Raw genomic sequence first — 20,632 nt, 5'->3', positions numbered from 1 at the left:
GTTCAGGGAGGGGTTTAACAAACGGTCTGTTCTCCCTGTTTTCAAATTAGTGTCGTGCAGTTGTGTCAGCTCTTCTTCCAGACTCGCTGCTGTTTGCCTCGTAAAGTTCAATTTAGTTTGGATTGCACATTACATGGTTGTGCTCGTTACATTTCTATTTAACATTACTTAACATTACACTGGGTTTGAGAGTCTTCGGGGTGTGTTGACTGACAGTAGTTTAAGCTGTCATTGATTGCATTGCACATTACATGGTTGTGCTCGTTACATTTTTATTTAACATTAGTTAACATTACACTGGGTTTGAGAGTCTTCGGGGTGTGTTTTGACTTACAGTAGTTAATAAGCTGCCATTACTTGTAGACGCATGGTACATTAGGCTACATGGTTGTGCTCTGTGAAAAACAGGTTACAAGTTTATTGTTAATCATGTAACGTTACATTTTTATTTAACATTAGTTAGCATTACACTGGGTTTGAGAGTCTGGGGAATCTGTTGACTTACAGTAGTTTAAGCTGTCATTGATTGCATTTCACATTTCATGGTTGTGCTCTGTCAAAAACATGTTACAGGTTTATTGTTAATCATGTAACGTTACATTTTTATTTAACATTGGTTAACATTACACGGTTTGAGAGTCTGCGGGGTGTGTTGACTGACAGTTGTTTAAGCTGTCATTGATTGCATTGCACATTTCATGGTTGTGCTCTGTCAAAAACAGGTTACAACATGTAACGTTACATTTTTATTTAACATTGCACTGGGTTTAAGAGTCTTCGGGGTGTTTTGACTGACAGTAGTTTAAGCTGTCATTGATTGCATTGCACATTACATGGTTGTGCTCTGTAAGTGAAAAACGGCTCACAGTTACAGAATTCCTTGTAGCTATGCAGTGTTATAAGCAGCCTGGATTGAACGCAGCAGCTGATACAACATTCATTATAACCCAAGTGACTTGAGAGTTGACATGGACTCTAGCTCAGAGACTTGAGACTTGACTGGTTTCCATACTTATGACATGCTCAGTTTAAATACCTCCAAACTTTGTGGGAACATCTCCGTACTCACCTCGTTACTGATGCTAAGCTATGATTGGATTATCACTGTTCAGGGAGGGGTTTAACAAACCGTTCGAGTTCAATGATGCCAAGTTAGGCAGCTCTATACTTTTGGTTAGGCAACACCATCAACATTTCATGGTTGTGTTCTGTGAAAAACATGTTACAGGTTTATTGTTAATCATGTAACATAACGGGTTTGAGAGTCTGCGGGGTGTGTTGACTGACAGTAGTTTAAGCTGTCATTGATTGCATTTCACATTTCATAGCGAAAATGGCGTCTGAACGTGGCTGTGATGGCCGAGTGGTTAAGGCGTTGGACTTGAAATCCAATGGGGGTTCCCCGCGCAGGTTCGAACCCTGCTCACAGCGTCCTTTATGATGACACAGTCTAATATTTGAAAATGTTCCGGAGGCTATGGTCGCTGGTTTGAGGCCAGCACGGACTGAACACATTGCTGAAGGTGCCCTTGAGCAAGACCCTGAACCAGAGAACCAAACGCCGACTGCAAACAGGTTACAGGTTTATTGTTGATCATGGAACGTTACAGTGTTATTTAATTATAATGTTACCCTGGTTTGAGAGTCTTCGGGGTGTGTTGACTTACAGTAGTTTAAGCTGTCCTTGATTGCATTGCACATTACATGGTTGTGCTCTGCGAAAAACAGGTTGATCATGCATCGTTACAGTTTTTACGCTGGTTTGACAGTCTGGGGTGTGTTTTGACTTACAGTAGTTAATAAGCTGCCATTACTTGTAGACGCATGGTACATTAGGCTACATGGTTGTGCTCTGTGAAAAACAGGTTACAAGTTTATTGTTAATCATGTAACGTTACATTTTTATTTAACATTAGTTAGCATTACACTGGGTTTGAGAGTCTGGGGAATCTGTTGACTTACAGTAGTTTAAGCTGTCATTGATTGCATTTCACATTTCATGGTTGTGCTCTGTCAAAAACATGTTACAGGTTTATTGTTAATCATGTAACGTTACATTTTTATTTAACATTGGTTAACATTACACGGTTTGAGAGTCTGCGGGGTGTGTTGACTGACAGTAGTTTAAGCTGTCATTGATTGCATTGCACATTTCATGGTTGTGCTCTGTCAAAAACATGTTACAACATGTAACGTTACATTTTTATTTAACATTGCACTGGGTTTAAGAGTCTTCGGGGTGTGTTGACTGACAGTAGTTTATGCTGTCCTTGATTGCATTGCACATTACATGGTTGTGCTCTGTAAGTGAAAAACGGCTCACAGTTACAGAATTCCTTGTAGCTATGCAGTGTTATAAGCAGCCTGGATTGAACGCAGCAGCTGATACAACATTCATTATAACCCAAGTGACTTGAGAGTTGACATGGACTCTAGCTCAGAGACTTGAGACTTGACTGGTTTCCATACTTATGACATGCTCAGTTTAAATACCTCCAAACTTTGTGGGAACATCTCCGTACTCACCTCGTTACTGATGCTAAGCTATGATTGGATTATCACTGTTCAGGGAGGGGTTTAACAAACCGTTCGAGTTCAATGATGCCAAGTTAGGCAGCTCTATACTTTTGGTTAGGCAACACCATCAACATTTCATGGTTGTGTTCTGTGAAAAACATGTTACAGGTTTATTGTTAATCATGTAACATAACGGGTTTGAGAGTCTGCGGGGTGTGTTGACTGACAGTAGTTTAAGCTGTCATTGATTGCATTTCACATTTCATAGCGAAAATGGCGTCCGAACGTGGCTGTGATGGCCGAGTGGTTAAGGCGTTGGACTTGAAATCCAATGGGGGTTCCCCGCGCAGGTTCGAACCCTGCTCACAGCGTCCTTTATGATGACGCAGTCTAATATTTGAAAATGTTCCGGAGGCTATGGTCGCTGGTTTGAGGCCAGCACGGACTGAACACATTGCTGAAGGTGCCCTTGAGCAAGACCCTGAACCAGAGAACCAAACGCCGACTGCAAACAGGTTACAGCTTTATTGTTGATCATGGAACGTTACAGTGTTATTTAATTATAATGTTACCCTGGTTTGAGAGTCTTCGGGGTGTGTTGACTTACAGTAGTTTAAGCTGTCCTTGATTGCATTGCACATTACATGGTTGTGCTCTGCGAAAAACAGGTTGATCATGCATCGTTACAGTTTTTACGCTGGTTTGACAGTCTGGGGTGTGTTTTGACTTACAGTAGTTAATAAGCTGCCATTACTTGTAGACGCATGGTACATTAGGCTACATGGTTGTGCTCTGTGAAAAACAGGTTACAAGTTTATTGTTAATCATGTAACGTTACATTTTTATTTAACATTAGTTAGCATTACACTGGGTTTGAGAGTCTGCGGGGTGTGTTGACTTACAGTAGTTTAAGCTGTCATTGATTGCATTTCACATTTCATGGTTGTGCTCTGTCAAAAACATGTTACAGGTTTATTGTTAATCATGTAACGTTACATTTTTATTTAACATTGGTTAACATTACACGGTTTGAGAGTCTGCGGGGTGTGTTGACTGACAGTAGTTTAAGCTGTCATTGATTGCATTGCACATTTCATGGTTGTGCTCTGTCAAAAACAGGTTACAACATGTAACGTTACATTTTTATTTAACATTGCACTGGGTTTGACAGTCTGCGGGGTGTGTTGACTTACAGTAGTTTAAGCTGTCATTGATTGCATTGCACATTACATGGTTGTGCTCTGTAAGTGAAAAACGGCTTAAAGTTACAGAATTCCTTGTAGCTATGCAGTGTTATAAGCAGCCTGGATTGAACGCAGCAGCTGATACAACATTCATTATAACCCAAGTGACTTGAGAGTTGACATGGACTCTAGCTCAGAGACTTGAGACTTGACTGGTTTCCATACTTATGACATGCTCAGTTTAAATACCTCCAAACTTTGTGGTGCTCACCTCGTTACTGATGCTAAGCTATGATTGGATTATCACTGTTCAGGGAGGGGTTTAACATATCTCTTCTTCCAGACTCCAGTGTAAAGTTCAATGTAGATTTATTGTTGTTTTACCTATACTGTAACTTACCTGACCTTCATACCATACAATAGATCTCATTTGGTTAATTGTATTATATATATATACTTATGACATGTTAAGTAGCATATTATTTAAATGATAGGATAGTTTTTTATGTTACATGTTGAACCATGTCATTAAACACATTACAGGACCGCTGTGAGCAGGGTTTGAACCTGCGCGGGGAAATCCCATTGGATTTCGAGTCCAACGCCTTAACCACTCGGCCATCACAGCCACCAATATTAGGTTAAACTTCAGACTGCAGGCCAAAGTGACCCATATTCGACTTTTTTGCAGATTATACTCGCCCGTTTGAGTCCAGCCCAAAGGTGCCATCGAGCAAGAGCTGCACAATGGCTGCCCACGGCTCCTAGTTAGGATCGGTTATATCCCGTGTACTGTGTAAAAATGTGTGATAATAACTCAACTTTATGCTAACTATTGGCCTTGGAAGTAACAGTAGGTTACTTTCGCAGGTTGTAAGCTAGTTAGCTGGACATGCTAAAGTTAGCAGCAGATAAACATGCAGTTTAATCCATTCCTTAGACTTCTGATCTTGTGTTTTTGGTTTTGGAACGACCAAAGAAGTCACTACCCTCCAAACTCTTTGTATGTACTTTATGGGAACATCTCCGTACTCACCTCGTTACTGATGCTAAGCTATGATTGGACTATCACTGTTCAGGGAGGGGTTTAACAAACGGTCTGTTCTCCCTGTTTTCAAATTAGTGTCGTGCAGTTGTGTCAGCTCTTCTTCCAGACTCGCTGCTGTTTGCCTCGTAAAGTTCAATTTAGTTTGGATTGCACATTACATGGTTGTGCTCGTTACATTTCTATTTAACATTACTTAACATTACACTGGGTTTGAGAGTCTTCGGGGTGTGTTGACTGACAGTAGTTTAAGCTGTCATTGATTGCATTGCACATTACATGGTTGTGCTCGTTACATTTTTATTTAACATTAGTTAACATTATTGTTGTTTTTGGTTTTGGAACGACCAAAGAAGTCACTACCCTCCAAACTCTTTGTATGTACTTTGTGGGAACATCTCCGTACTCACCTCATTACTGATGCTAAGCTATGATTGGACTATCACTGTTCAGGGAGGGGTTTAACAAACGGTCTGTTCTCCCTGTTTTCAAATTAGTGTCGTGCAGTTGTGTCAGCTCTTCTTCCAGACTCGCTGCTGTTTGCCTCGTAAAGTTCAATTTAGTTTGGATTGCACATTACATGGTTGTGCTCGTTACATTTCTATTTAACATTACTTAACATTACACTGGATTTGAGAGTCTTCGGGGTGTGTTGACTTACAGTAGTTTAAGCTGTCCTTGATTGCATTGCACATTACATGGTTGTGCTCTGCGAAAAACAGGTTGATCATGCATCGTTACAGTTTTTACGCTGGTTTGACAGTCTGGGGTGTGTTTTGACTTACAGTAGTTAATAAGCTGCCATTACTTGTAGACGCATGGTACATTAGGCTACATGGTTGTGCTCTGTGAAAAACAGGTTACAAGTTTATTGTTAATCATGTAACGTTACATTTTTATTTAACATTAGTTAGCATTACACTGGGTTTGAGAGTCTGCGGGGTGTGTTGACTTACAGTAGTTTAAGCTGTCATTGATTGCATTTCACATTTCATGGTTGTGCTCTGTCAAAAACATGTTACAGGTTTATTGTTAATCATGTAACGTTACATTTTTATTTAACATTGGTTAACATTACACGGTTTGAGAGTCTGCGGGGTGTGTTGACTGACAGTAGTTTAAGCTGTCATTGATTGCATTGCACATTTCATGGTTGTGCTCTGTCAAAAACAGGTTACAACATGTAACGTTACATTTTTATTTAACATTGCACTGGGTTTGACAGTCTGCGGGGTGTGTTGACTTACAGTAGTTTAAGCTGTCATTGATTGCATTGCACATTACACGGTTGTGCTCTGTAAGTGAAAAACGGCTTACAGTTACAGAATTCCTTGTAGCTATGCAGTGTTATAAGCAGCCTGGATTGAACGCAGCAGCTGATACAACATTCATTATAACCCAAGTGACTTGAGAGTTGACATGGACTCTAGCTCAGAGACTTGAGACTTGACTGGTTTCCATACTTATGACATGCTCAGTTTAAATACCTCCAAACTTTGTGGTGCTCACCTCGTTACTGATGCTAAGCTATGATTGGATTATCACTGTTCAGGGAGGGGTTTAACATATCTCTTCTTCCAGACTCCAGTGTAAAGTTCAATGTAGATTTATTGTTGTTTTACCTATACTGTAACTTACCTGACCTTCATACCATACAATAGATCTCATTTGGTTAATTGTATTATATATATACTTATGACATGTTAAGTAGCATATTATTTAAATGATAGGATAGTTTTTTATGTTACATGTTGAACCATGTAACCCGCTGTGAGCAGGGTTTGAACCTGCGCGGGGAAACCCCATTGGATTTCGAGTCCAACGCCTTAACCACTCGGCCATCACAGCCACCAATATTAGGTTAAACTTCAGACTGCAGGCCAAAGTGACCCATATTCGACTTTTTTGCAGATTATACTCGCCCGTTTGAGTCCAGCCCAAAGGTGCCATCGAGCAAGAGCTGCACAATGGCTGCCCACGGCTCCTAGTTAGGATCGGTTATATCCCGTGTACTGTGTAAAAATGTGTGATAATAACTCAACTTTATGCTAACTATTGGCCTTGGAAGTAACAGTAGGTTACTTTCGCAGGTTGTAAGCTAGTTAGCTGGACATGCTAAAGTTAGCAGCAGATAAACATGCAGTTTAATCCATTCCTTAGACTTCTGATCTTGTGTTTTTGGTTTTGGAACGACCAAAGAAGTCACTACCCTCCAAACTCTTTGTATGTACTTTGTGGGAACATCTCCGTACTCACCTCGTTACTGATGCTAAGCTATGATTGGACTATCACTGTTCAGGGAGGGGTTTAACAAACGGTCTGTTCTCCCTGTTTTCAAATTAGTGTCGTGCAGTTGTGTCAGCTCTTCTTCCAGACTCGCTGCTGTTTGCCTCGTAAAGTTCAATTTAGTTTGGATTGCACATTACATGGTTGTGCTCGTTACATTTCTATTTAACATTACTTAACATTACACTGGGTTTGAGAGTCTTCGGGGTGTGTTGACTGACAGTAGTTTAAGCTGTCATTGATTGCATTGCACATTACATGGTTGTGCTCTGCGAAAAACAGGTTGATCATGCATCGTTACAGTTTTTACGCTGGTTTGACAGTCTGGGGTGTGTTTTGACTTACAGTAGTTAATAAGCTGCCATTACTTGTAGACGCATGGTACATTAGGCTACATGGTTGTGCTCTGTGAAAAACAGGTTACAAGTTTATTGTTAATCATGTAACGTTACATTTTTATTTAACATTAGTTAGCATTACACTGGGTTTGAGAGTCTGGGGAATCTGTTGACTTACAGTAGTTTAAGCTGTCATTGATTGCATTTCACATTTCATGGTTGTGCTCTGTCAAAAACATGTTACAGGTTTATTGTTAATCATGTAACGTTACATTTTTATTTAACATTGGTTAACATTACACGGTTTGAGAGTCTGCGGGGTGTGTTGACTGACAGTAGTTTAAGCTGTCATTGATTGCATTGCACATTTCATGGTTGTGCTCTGTCAAAAACAGGTTACAACATGTAACGTTACATTTTTATTTAACATTGCACTGGGTTTGACAGTCTGCGGGGTGTGTTGACTTACAGTAGTTTAAGCTGTCATTGATTGCATTGCACATTACATGGTTGTGCTCTGTAAGTGAAAAACGGCTTACAGTTACAGAATTCCTTGTAGCTATGCAGTGTTATAAGCAGCCTGGATTGAACGCAGCAGCTGATACAACATTCATTATAACCCAAGTGACTTGAGAGTTGACATGGACTCTAGCTCAGAGACTTGAGACTTGACTGGTTTCCATACTTATGACATGCTCAGTTTAAATACCTCCAAACTTTGTGGTGCTCACCTCGTTACTGATGCTAAGCTATGATTGGATTATCACTGTTCAGGGAGGGGTTTAACATATCTCTTCTTCCAGACTCCAGTGTAAAGTTCAATGTAGATTTATTGTTGTTTTACCTATACTGTAACTTACCTGACCTTCATACCATACAATAGATCTCATTTGGTTAATTGTATTATATATATATACTTATGACATGCTAAGTAGCATATTATTTAAATGATAGGATAGTTTTTTATGTTACATGTTGAACCATGTCATTAAACACATTACAGGACCGCTGTGAGCAGGGTTTGAACCTGCGCGGGGAAACCCCATTGGATTTCGAGTCCAACGCCTTAACCACTCGGCCATCACAGCCACCAATATTAGGTTAAACTTCAGACTGCAGGCCAAAGTGACCCATATTCGACTTTTTTGCAGATTATACTCGCCCGTTTGAGTCCAGCCCAAAGGTGCCATCGAGCAAGAGCTGCACAATGGCTGCCCACGGCTCCTAGTTAGGATCGGTTATATCCCGTGTACTGTGTAAAAATGTGTGATAATAACTCAACTTTATGCTAACTATTGGCCTTGGAAGTAACAGTAGGTTACTTTCGCAGGTTGTAAGCTAGTTAGCTGGACATGCTAAAGTTAGCAGCAGATAAACATGCAGTTTAATCCATTCCTTAGACTTCTGATCTTGTGTTTTTGGTTTTGGAACGACCAAAGAAGTCACTACCCTCCAAACTCTTTGTATGTACTTTGTGGGAACATCTCCGTACTCACCTCGTTACTGATGCTAAGCTATGATTGGACTATCACTGTTCAGGGAGGGGTTTAACAAACGGTCTGTTCTCCCTGTTTTCAAATTAGTGTCGTGCAGTTGTGTCAGCTCTTCTTCCAGACTCGCTGCTGTTTGCCTCGTAAAGTTCAATTTAGTTTGGATTGCACATTACATGGTTGTGCTCGTTACATTTCTATTTAACATTACTTAACATTACACTGGGTTTGAGAGTCTTCGGGTGTGTTGACTGACAGTAGTTTAAGCTGTCATTGATTGCATTGCACATTACATGGTTGTGCTCGTTACATTTTTATTTAACATTAGTTAACATTATTGTTGTTTTTGGTTTTGGAACGACCAAAGAAGTCACTACCCTCCAAACTCTTTGTATGTACTTTGTGGGAACATCTCCGTACTCACCTCATTACTGATGCTAAGCTATGATTGGACTATCACTGTTCAGGAGGGGTTTAACAAACGGTCTGTTCTCCCTGTTTTCAAATTAGTGTCGTGCAGTTGTGTCAGCTCTTCTTCCAGACTCGCTGCTGTTTGCCTCGTAAAGTTCAATTTAGTTTGGATTGCACATTACATGGTTGTGCTCGTTACATTTCTATTTAACATTACTTAACATTACACTGGATTTGAGAGTCTTCGGGGTGTGTTGACTTACAGTAGTTTAAGCTGTCCTTGATTGCATTGCACATTACATGGTTGTGCTCTGCGAAAAACAGGTTGATCATGCATCGTTACAGTTTTTACGCTGGTTTGACAGTCTGGGGTGTGTTTTGACTTACAGTAGTTAATAAGCTGCCATTACTTGTAGACGCATGGTACATTAGGCTACATGGTTGTGCTCTGTGAAAAACAGGTTACAAGTTTATTGTTAATCATGTAACGTTACATTTTTATTTAACATTAGTTAGCATTACACTGGGTTTGAGAGTCTGCGGGGTGTGTTGACTTACAGTAGTTTAAGCTGTCATTGATTGCATTTCACATTTCATGGTTGTGCTCTGTCAAAAACATGTTACAGGTTTATTGTTAATCATGTAACGTTACATTTTTATTTAACATTGGTTAACATTACACGGTTTGAGAGTCTGCGGGGTGTGTTGACTGACAGTAGTTTAAGCTGTCATTGATTGCATTGCACATTTCATGGTTGTGCTCTGTCAAAAACAGGTTACAACATGTAACGTTACATTTTTATTTAACATTGCACTGGGTTTGACAGTCTGCGGGGTGTGTTGACTTACAGTAGTTTAAGCTGTCATTGATTGCATTGCACATTACACGGTTGTGCTCTGTAAGTGAAAAACGGCTTACAGTTACAGAATTCCTTGTAGCTATGCAGTGTTATAAGCAGCCTGGATTGAACGCAGCAGCTGATACAACATTCATTATAACCCAAGTGACTTGAGAGTTGACATGGACTCTAGCTCAGAGACTTGAGACTTGACTGGTTTCCATACTTATGACATGCTCAGTTTAAATACCTCCAAACTTTGTGGTGCTCACCTCGTTACTGATGCTAAGCTATGATTGGATTATCACTGTTCAGGGAGGGGTTTAACATATCTCTTCTTCCAGACTCCAGTGTAAAGTTCAATGTAGATTTATTGTTGTTTTACCTATACTGTAACTTACCTGACCTTCATACCATACAATAGATCTCATTTGGTTAATTGTATTATATATATATACTTATGACATGTTAAGTAGCATATTATTTAAATGATAGGATAGTTTTTTATGTTACATGTTGAACCATGTAACCCGCTGTGAGCAGGGTTTGAACCTGCGCAGGGAAACCCTATTGGATTTCGAGTCCAACGCCTTAACCACTCGGCCATCACAGCCACCAATATTAGGTTAAACTTCAGACTGCAGGCCAAAGTGACCCATATTCGACTTTTTTGCAGATTATACTCGCCCGTTTGAGTCCAGCCCAAAGGTGCCATCGAGCAAGAGCTGCACAATGGCTGCCCACGGCTCCTAGTTAGGATCGGTTATATCCCGTGTACTGTGTAAAAATGTGTGATAATAACTCAACTTTATGCTAACTATTGGCCTTGGAAGTAACAGTAGGTTACTTTCGCAGGTTGTAAGCTAGTTAGCTGGACATGCTAAAGTTAGCAGCAGATAAACATGCAGTTTAATCCATTCCTTAGACTTCTGATCTTGTGTTTTTGGTTTTGGAACGACCAAAGAAGTCACTACCCTCCAAACTCTTTGTATGTACTTTGTGGGAACATCTCCGTACTCACCTCGTTACTGATGCTAAGCTATGATTGGACTATCACTGTTCAGGGAGGGGTTTAACAAACGGTCTGTTCTCCCTGTTTTCAAATTAGTGTCGTGCAGTTGTGTCAGCTCTTCTTCCAGACTCGCTGCTGTTTGCCTCGTAAAGTTCAATTTAGTTTGGATTGCACATTACATGGTTGTGCTCGTTACATTTCTATTTAACATTACTTAACATTACACTGGGTTTGAGAGTCTTCGGGGTGTGTTGACTGACAGTAGTTTAAGCTGTCATTGATTGCATTGCACATTACATGGTTGTGCTCTGCGAAAAACAGGTTGATCATGCATCGTTACAGTTTTTACGCTGGTTTGACAGTCTGGGGTGTGTTTTGACTTACAGTAGTTAATAAGCTGCCATTACTTGTAGACGCATGGTACATTAGGCTACATGGTTGTGCTCTGTGAAAAACAGGTTACAAGTTTATTGTTAATCATGTAACGTTACATTTTTATTTAACATTAGTTAGCATTACACTGGGTTTGAGAGTCTGGGGAATCTGTTGACTTACAGTAGTTTAAGCTGTCATTGATTGCATTTCACATTTCATGGTTGTGCTCTGTCAAAAACATGTTACAGGTTTATTGTTAATCATGTAACGTTACATTTTTATTTAACATTGGTTAACATTACACGGTTTGAGAGTCTGCGGGGTGTGTTGACTGACAGTAGTTTAAGCTGTCATTGATTGCATTGCACATTTCATGGTTGTGCTCTGTCAAAAACAGGTTACAACATGTAACGTTACATTTTTATTTAACATTGCACTGGGTTTGACAGTCTGCGGGGTGTGTTGACTTACAGTAGTTTAAGCTGTCATTGATTGCATTGCACATTACATGGTTGTGCTCTGTAAGTGAAAAACGGCTTACAGTTACAGAATTCCTTGTAGCTATGCAGTGTTATAAGCAGCCTGGATTGAACGCAGCAGCTGATACAACATTCATTATAACCCAAGTGACTTGAGAGTTGACATGGACTCTAGCTCAGAGACTTGAGACTTGACTGGTTTCCATACTTATGACATGCTCAGTTTAAATACCTCCAAACTTTGTGGTGCTCACCTCGTTACTGATGCTAAGCTATGATTGGATTATCACTGTTCAGGGAGGGGTTTAACATATCTCTTCTTCCAGACTCCAGTGTAAAGTTCAATGTAGATTTATTGTTGTTTTACCTATACTGTAACTTACCTGACCTTCATACCATACAATAGATCTCATTTGGTTAATTGTATTATATATATATACTTATGACATGCTAAGTAGCATATTATTTAAATGATAGGATAGTTTTTTATGTTACATGTTGAACCATGTCATTAAACACATTACAGGACCGCTGTGAGCAGGGTTTGAACCTGCGCGGGGAAACCCCATTGGATTTCGAGTCCAACGCCTTAACCACTCGGCCATCACAGCCACCAATATTAGGTTAAACTTCAGACTGCAGGCCAAAGTGACCCATATTCGACTTTTTTGCAGATTATACTCGCCCGTTTGAGTCCAGCCCAAAGGTGCCATCGAGCAAGAGCTGCACAATGGCTGCCCACGGCTCCTAGTTAGGATCGGTTATATCCCGTGTACTGTGTAAAAATGTGTGATAATAACTCAACTTTATGCTAACTATTGGCCTTGGAAGTAACAGTAGGTTACTTTCGCAGGTTGTAAGCTAGTTAGCTGGACATGCTAAAGTTAGCAGCAGATAAACATGCAGTTTAATCCATTCCTTAGACTTCTGATCTTGTGTTTTTGGTTTTGGAACGACCAAAGAAGTCACTACCCTCCAAACTCTTTGTATGTACTTTGTGGGAACATCTCCGTACTCACCTCGTTACTGATGCTAAGCTATGATTGGACTATCACTGTTCAGGGAGGGGTTTAACAAACGGTCTGTTCTCCCTGTTTTCAAATTAGTGTCGTGCAGTTGTGTCAGCTCTTCTTCCAGACTCGCTGCTGTTTGCCTCGTAAAGTTCAATTTAGTTTGGATTGCACATTACATGGTTGTGCTCGTTACATTTCTATTTAACATTACTTAACATTACACTGGGTTTGAGAGTCTTCGGGGTGTGTTGACTGACAGTAGTTTAAGCTGTCATTGATTGCATTGCACATTACATGGTTGTGCTCTGCGAAAAACAGGTTGATCATGCATCGTTACAGTTTTTACGCTGGTTTGACAGTCTGGGGTGTGTTTTGACTTACAGTAGTTAATAAGCTGCCATTACTTGTAGACGCATGGTACATTAGGCTACATGGTTGTGCTCTGTGAAAAACAGGTTACAAGTTTATTGTTAATCATGTAACGTTACATTTTTATTTAACATTAGTTAGCATTACACTGGGTTTGAGAGTCTGGGGAATCTGTTGACTTACAGTAGTTTAAGCTGTCATTGATTGCATTTCACATTTCATGGTTGTGCTCTGTCAAAAACATGTTACAGGTTTATTGTTAATCATGTAACGTTACATTTTTATTTAACATTGGTTAACATTACACGGTTTGAGAGTCTGCGGGGTGTGTTGACTGACAGTAGTTTAAGCTGTCATTGATTGCATTGCACATTTCATGGTTGTGCTCTGTCAAAAACAGGTTAAACATGTAACGTTACATTTTTATTAACATTGCACTGGGTTTAAGAGTCTTCGGGGTGTGTTGACTTACAGTAGTTTATGCTGTCCTTGATTGCATTGCACATTACATGGTTGTGCTCTGTAAGTGAAAAACGGCTTAAAGTTACAGAATTCCTTGTAGCTATGCAGTGTTATAAGCAGCCTGGATTGAACGCAGCAGCTGATACAACATTCATTATAACCCAAGTGACTTGAGAGTTGACATGGACTCTAGCTCAGAGACTTGAGACTTGACTGGTTTCCATACTTATGACATGCTCAGTTTAAATACCTCCAAACTTTGTGGGAACATCTCCGTACTCACCTCGTTACTGATGCTAAGCTATGATTGGATTATCACTGTTCAGGGAGGGGTTTAACAAACCGTTCGAGTTCAATGATGCCAAGTTAGGCAGCTCTATACTTTTGGTTAGGCAACACCATCAACATTTCATGGTTGTGTTCTGTGAAAAACATGTTACAGGTTTATTGTTAATCATGTAACATAACGGGTTTGAGAGTCTGCGGGGTGTGTTGACTGACAGTAGTTTAAGCTGTCATTGATTGCATTTCACATTTCATAGCGAAAATGGCGTCCGAACGTGGCTGTGATGGCCGAGTGGTTAAGGCATTGGACTTGAAATCCAATGGGGGTTCCCCGCGCAGGTTCGAACTCTGCTCACAGCGTCCTTTATGATGACACAGTCTAATATTTGAAAATGTTCCGGAGGCTATGGTCGCTGGTTTGAGGCCAGCACGGACTGAACACATTGCTGAAGGTGCCCTTGAGCAAGACCCTGAACCAGAGAACCAAACGCCGACTGCAAACAGGTTACAGCTTTATTGTTGATCATGGAACGTTACAGTGTTATTTAATTATAATGTTACCCTGGTTTGAGAGTCTTCGGGGTGTGTTGACTTACAGTAGTTTAAGCTGTCCTTGATTGCATTGCACATTACATGGTTTTGCTCTGCGAAAAACAGGTTGATCATGCATCGTTACAGTTTTTACGCTGGTTTGACAGTCTGGGGTGTGTTTGACTTACAGTAGTTAATAAGCTGCCATTACTTGTAGACGCATGGTACATTAGGCTACATGGTTGTGCTCTGTGAAAAACAGGTTACAAGTTTATTGTTAATCATGTAACGTTACATTTTTATTTAACATTAGTTAGCATTACACTGGGTTTGAGAGTCTGCGGGGTGTTGACTTACAGTAGTTTAAGCTGTCATTGATTGCATTTCACATTTCATGGTTGTGCTCTGTCAAAAACATGTTACAGGTTTATTGTTAATCATGTAACGTTACATTTTTATTTAACATTGGTTAACATTACACGGTTTGAGAGTCTGCGGGGTGTGTTGACTGACAGTAGTTTAAGCTGTCATTGATTGCATTGCACATTTCATGGTTGTGCTCTGTCAAAAACAGGTTACAACATGTAACGTTACATTTTTATTTAACATTGCACTGGGTTTGACAGTCTGCGGGGTGTGTTGACTTACAGTAGTTTAAGCTGTCATTGATTGCATTGCACATTACATGGTTGTGCTCTGTAAGTGAAAAACGGCTTACAGTTACAGAATTCCTTGTAGCTATGCAGTGTTATAAGCAGCCTGGATTGAACGCAGCAGCTGATACAACATTCATTATAACCCAAGTGACTTGAGAGTTGACATGGACTCTAGCTCAGAGACTTGAGACTTGACTGGTTTCCATACTTATGACATGCTCAGTTTAAATACCTCCAAACTTTGTGGTGCTCACCTCGTTACTGATGCTAAGCTATGATTGGATTATCACTGTTCAGGGAGGGGTTTAACATATCTCTTCTTCCAGACTCCAGTGTAAAGTTCAATGTAGATTTATTGTTGTTTTACCTATACTGTAACTTACCTGACCTTCATACCATACAATAGATCTCATTTGGTTAATTGTATTATATATATACTTATGACATGCTAAGTAGCATATTATTTAAATGATAGGATAATTTTTTATGTTACATGTTGAACCATGTCATTAAACACATTACAGGGTTTGAACCTGCGCGGGGAAACCCCATTGGATTTCGAGTCCAACGCCTTAACCACTCGGCCATCACAGCCACCAATATTAGGTTAAACTTCAGACTGCAGGCCAAAGTGACCCATATTCGACTTTTTTGCAGATTATACTCGCCCGTTTGAGTCCAGCCCAAAGGTGCCATCGAGCAAGAGCTGCACAATGGCTGCCCACGGCTCCTAGTTAGGATCGGTTATATCCCGTGTACTGTGTAAAAATGTGTGATAATAACTCAACTTTATGCTAACTATTGGCCTTGGAAGTAACAGTAGGTTACTTTCGCAGGTTGCTAGTTAGCTGGACATGCTAAAGTTAGCAGCAGATAAACATGCAGTTTAATCCATTCCTTAGACTTCTGATCTTGTGTTTTTGGTTTTGGAACGACCAAAGAAGTCACTACCCTCCAAACTCTTTGTATGTACTTTGTGGGAACATCTCCGTACTCACCTCGTTACTGATGCTAAGCTATGATTGGACTATCACTGTTCAGGGAGGGGTTTAACAAACGGTCTGTTCTCCCTGTTTTCAAATTAGTGTCGTGCAGTTGTGTCAGCTCTTCTTCCAGACTCGCTGCTGTTTGCCTCGTAAAGTTCAATTTAGTTTGGATTGCACATTACATGGTTGTGCTCGTTACATTTCTATTTAACATTACTTAACATTACACTGGGTTTGAGAGTCTTCGGGGTGTGTTGACTGACAGTAGTTTAAGCTGTCATTGATTGCATTGCACATTACATGGTTGTGCTCGTTACATTTTTATTTAACATTAGTTAACATTACACTGGGTTTGAGAGTCTTCGGGGTGTGTTTTGACTTACAGTAGTTAATAAGCTGCCATTACTTGTAGACGCATGGTACATTAGGCTACATGGTTGTGCTCTGTGAAAAACAGGTTACAAGTTTATTGTTAATCATGTAACGTTACATTTTTATTTAACATTAGTTAGCATTACACTGGGTTTGAGAGTCTGGGGAATCTGTTGACTTACAGTAGTTTAAGCTGTCATTGATTGCATTTCACATTTCATGGTTGTGCTCTGTCAAAAACATGTTACAGGTTTATTGTTAATCATGTAACGTTACATTTTTTTAACATTGGTTAACATTACACGGTTTGAGAGTCTGCGGGGTGTGTTGACTGACAGTAGTTTAAGCTGTCATTGATTGCATTGCACATTTCATGGTTGTGCTCTGTCAAAAACATGTTACAACATGTAACGTTACATTTTTATTTAACATTGCACTGGGTTTAAGAGTCTTCGGGGTGTGTTGACTGACAGTAGTTTATGCTGTCCTTGATTGCATTGCACATTACATGGTTGTGCTCTGTAAGTGAAAAACGGCTTACAGTTACAGAATTCCTTGTAGCTATACAGTGTTATAAGCAGCCTGGATTGAACGCAGCAGCTGATACAACATTCATTATAACCCAAGTGACTTGAGAGTTGACATGGACTCTAGCTCAGAGACTTGAGACTTGACTGGTTTCCATACTTATGACATGCTCAGTTTAAATACCTCCAAACTTTGTGGGAACATCTCCGTACTCACCTCGTTACTGATGCTAAGCTATGATTGGATTATCACTGTTCAGGGAGGGGTTTAACAAACCGTTCGAGTTCAATGATGCCAAGTTAGGCAGCTCTATACTTTTGGTTAGGCAACACCATCAACATTTCATGGTTGTGTTCTGTGAAAAACATGTTACAGGTTTATTGTTAATCATGTAACATAACGGGTTTGAGAGTCTGCGGGGTGTGTTGACTGACAGTAGTTTAAGCTGTCATTGATTGCATTTCACATTTCATAGCGAAAATGGCGTCCGAATGTGGCTGTGATGGCCGAGTGGTTAAGGCGTTGGACTTGAAATCCAATGGGGGTTCCCCGCGCAGGTTCGAACCCTGCTCACAGCGTCCTTTATGATGACACAGTCTAATATTTGAAAATGTTCCGGAGGCTATGGTCGCTGGTTTGAGGCCAGCACGGACTGAACACATTGCTGAAGGTGCCCTTGAGCAAGACCCTGAACCAGAGAACCAAACGCCGACTGCAAACAGGTTACAGGTTTATTGTTGATCATGGAACGTTACAGTGTTATTTAATTATAATGTTACCCTGGTTTGAGAGTCTTCGGGGTGTGTTGACTTACAGTAGTTTAAGCTGTCCTTGATTGCATTGCACATTACATGGTTGTGCTCTGCGAAAAACAGGTTGATCATGCATCGTTACAGTTTTTACGCTGGTTTGACAGTCTGGGGTGTGTTTTGACTTACAGTAGTTAATAAGCTGCCATTACTTGTAGACGCATGGTACATTAGGCTACATGGTTGTGCTCTGTGAAAAACAGGTTACAAGTTTATTGTTAATCATGTAACGTTACATTTTTATTTAACATTAGTTAGCATTACACTGGGTTTGAGAGTCTGCGGGGTGTGTTGACTTACAGTAGTTTAAGCTGTCATTGATTGCATTTCACATTTCATGGTTGTGCTCTGTCAAAAACATGTTACAGGTTTATTGTTAATCATGTAACGTTACATTTTTATTTAACATTGGTTAACATTACACGGTTTGAGAGTCTGCGGGGTGTGTTGACTGACAGTAGTTTAAGCTGTCATTGATTGCATTGCACATTTCATGGTTGTGCTCTGTCAAAAACAGGTTACAACATGTAACGTTACATTTTTATTTAACATTGCACTGGGTTTGACAGTCTGCGGGGTGTGTTGACTTACAGTAGTTTAAGCTGTCATTGATTGCATTGCACATTACATGGTTGTGCTCTGTAAGTGAAAAACGGCTTACAGTTACAGAATTCCTTGTAGCTATGCAGTGTTATAAGCAGCCTGGATTGAACGCAGCAGCTGATACAACATTCATTATAACCCAAGTGACTTGAGAGTTGACATGGACTCTAGCTCAGAGACTTGAGACTTGACTGGTTTCCATACTTATGACATGCTCAGTTTAAATACCTCCAAACTTTGTGGTGCTCACCTCATTACTGATGCTAAGCTATGATTGGATTATCACTGTTCAGGGAGGGGTTTAACATATCTCTTCTTCCAGACTCCAGTGTAAAGTTCAATGTAGATTTATTGTTGTTTTACCTATACTGTAACTTACCTGACCTTCATACCATACAATAGATCTCATTTGGTTAATTGTATTATATATATACTTATGACATGCTAAGTAGCATATTATTTAAATGATAGGATAATTTTTTATGTTACATGTTGAACCATGTCATTAAACACATTACAGGGTTTGAACCTGCGCGGGGAAACCCCATTGGATTTCGAGTCCAACGCCTTAACCACTCGGCCATCACAGCCACCAATATTAGGTTAAACTTCAGACTGCAGGCCAAAGTGACCCATATTCGACTTTTTTGCAGATTATACTCGCCCGTTTGAGTCCAGCCCAAAGGTGCCATCGAGCAAGAGCTGCACAATGGCTGCCCACGGCTCCTAGTTAGGATCGGTTATATCCCGTGTACTGTGTAAAAATGTGTGATAATAACTCAACTTTATGCTAACTATTGGCCTTGGAAGTAACAGTAGGTTACTTTCGCAGGTTGCTAGTTAGCTGGACATGCTAAAGTTAGCAGCAGATAAACATGCAGTTTAATCCATTCCTTAGACTTCTGATCTTGTGTTTTTGGTTTTGGAACGACCAAAGAAGTCACTACCCTCCAAACTCTTTGTATGTACTTTGTGGGAACATCTCCGTACTCACCTCGTTACTGATGCTAAGCTATGATTGGACTATCACTGTTCAGGGAGGGGTTTAACAAACGGTCTGTTCTCCCTGTTTTCAAATTAGTGTCGTGCAGTTGTGTCAGCTCTTCTTCCAGACTCGCTGCTGTTTGCCTCGTAAAGTTCAATTTAGTTTGGATTGCACATTACATGGTTGTGCTCGTTACATTTCTATTTAACATTACTTAACATTACACTGGGTTTGAGAGTCTTCGGGGTGTGTTGACTGACAGTAGTTTAAGCTGTCATTGATTGCATTTCACATTACATGGTTGTGCTCTGTCAAAACATGTTACAGGTTTATTGTTAATCATGTAACGTTACATTTTTATTTAACATTGGTTAACATTACACGGTTTGAGAGTCTGCGGGGTGTGTTGACTGACAGTAGTTTAAGCTGTCATTGATTGCATTGCACATTTCATGGTTGTGCTCTGTCAAAAACAGGTTACAACATGTAACGTTACATTTTTATTTAACATTGCACTGGGTTTGACAGTCTGCGGGGTGTGTTGACTTACAGTAGTTTAAGCTGTCATTGATTGCATTGCACATTACATGGTTGTGCTCTGTAAGTGAAAAACGGCTTACAGTTACAGAATTCCTTGTAGCTATGCAGTGTTATAAGCAGCCTGGATTGAACGCAGCAGCTGATACAACATTCATTATAACCCAAGTGACTTGAGAGTTGACATGGACTCTAGCTCAGAGACTTGAGACTTGACTGGTTTCCATACTTATGACATGCTCAGTTTAAATACCTCCAAACTTTGTGGTGCTCACCTCGTTACTGATGCTAAGCTATGATTGGATTATCACTGTTCAGGGAGGGGTTTAACATATCTCTTCTTCCAGACTCCAGTGTAAAGTTCAATGTAGATTTATTGTTGTTTTACCTATACTGTAACTTACCTGACCTTCATACCATACAATAGATCTCATTTGGTTAATTGTATTATATATATACTTATGACATGCTAAGTAGCATATTATTTAAATGATAGGATAATTTTTTATGTTACATGTTG

The 20,632-nt window shown here is 40.0% G+C and overlaps 9 non-coding genes across 9 annotated transcripts; 4 read left to right on the top strand and 5 right to left on the bottom strand.

Moving 5' to 3' along the window:
- Positions 1–1,349: 1,349 nt before the first annotated feature.
- trnas-uga lies at positions 1,350–1,431 on the top strand. Its single transcript has one exon. It is a non-coding gene; the product is annotated as a tRNA-Ser (tRNA).
- A 1,375-nt stretch (positions 1,432–2,806) lies between these two features.
- On the top strand, positions 2,807–2,888 carry trnas-uga. Its single transcript has one exon. It is a non-coding gene; the product is annotated as a tRNA-Ser (tRNA).
- A 1,359-nt stretch (positions 2,889–4,247) lies between these two features.
- On the bottom strand, positions 4,248–4,329 carry trnas-cga. Its single transcript has one exon. It is a non-coding gene; the product is annotated as a tRNA-Ser (tRNA).
- A 2,183-nt stretch (positions 4,330–6,512) lies between these two features.
- On the bottom strand, positions 6,513–6,594 carry trnas-cga. Its single transcript has one exon. It is a non-coding gene; the product is annotated as a tRNA-Ser (tRNA).
- A 1,782-nt stretch (positions 6,595–8,376) lies between these two features.
- On the bottom strand, positions 8,377–8,458 carry trnas-cga. Its single transcript has one exon. It is a non-coding gene; the product is annotated as a tRNA-Ser (tRNA).
- Positions 8,459–10,641: 2,183 nt separating this feature from the next.
- trnas-cga lies at positions 10,642–10,723 on the bottom strand. The gene has a single exon. It is a non-coding gene; the product is annotated as a tRNA-Ser (tRNA).
- Positions 10,724–12,505: 1,782 nt separating this feature from the next.
- On the bottom strand, positions 12,506–12,587 carry trnas-cga. The gene has a single exon. It is a non-coding gene; the product is annotated as a tRNA-Ser (tRNA).
- A 1,796-nt stretch (positions 12,588–14,383) lies between these two features.
- On the top strand, positions 14,384–14,465 carry trnas-uga. Its single transcript has one exon. It is a non-coding gene; the product is annotated as a tRNA-Ser (tRNA).
- Positions 14,466–17,674: 3,209 nt separating this feature from the next.
- trnas-uga lies at positions 17,675–17,756 on the top strand. Its single transcript has one exon. It is a non-coding gene; the product is annotated as a tRNA-Ser (tRNA).
- The last annotated feature ends 2,876 nt before the right edge of the window (positions 17,757–20,632 follow it).

The sequence above is a fragment of the Micropterus salmoides genome, unplaced genomic scaffold (assembly GCF_014851395.1).
Source record: "Micropterus salmoides isolate LMB-PRFRI ecotype aquatic unplaced genomic scaffold, ASM1485139v1 Ms_hic_scaffold_10, whole genome shotgun sequence".
NCBI classification, from domain to species: domain Eukaryota; kingdom Metazoa; phylum Chordata; class Actinopteri; order Centrarchiformes; family Centrarchidae; genus Micropterus; species Micropterus salmoides.
The sequence above is the reverse complement of the archived record's forward strand: the minus strand, read 5'-3'. Positions and strand labels throughout refer to the sequence as shown.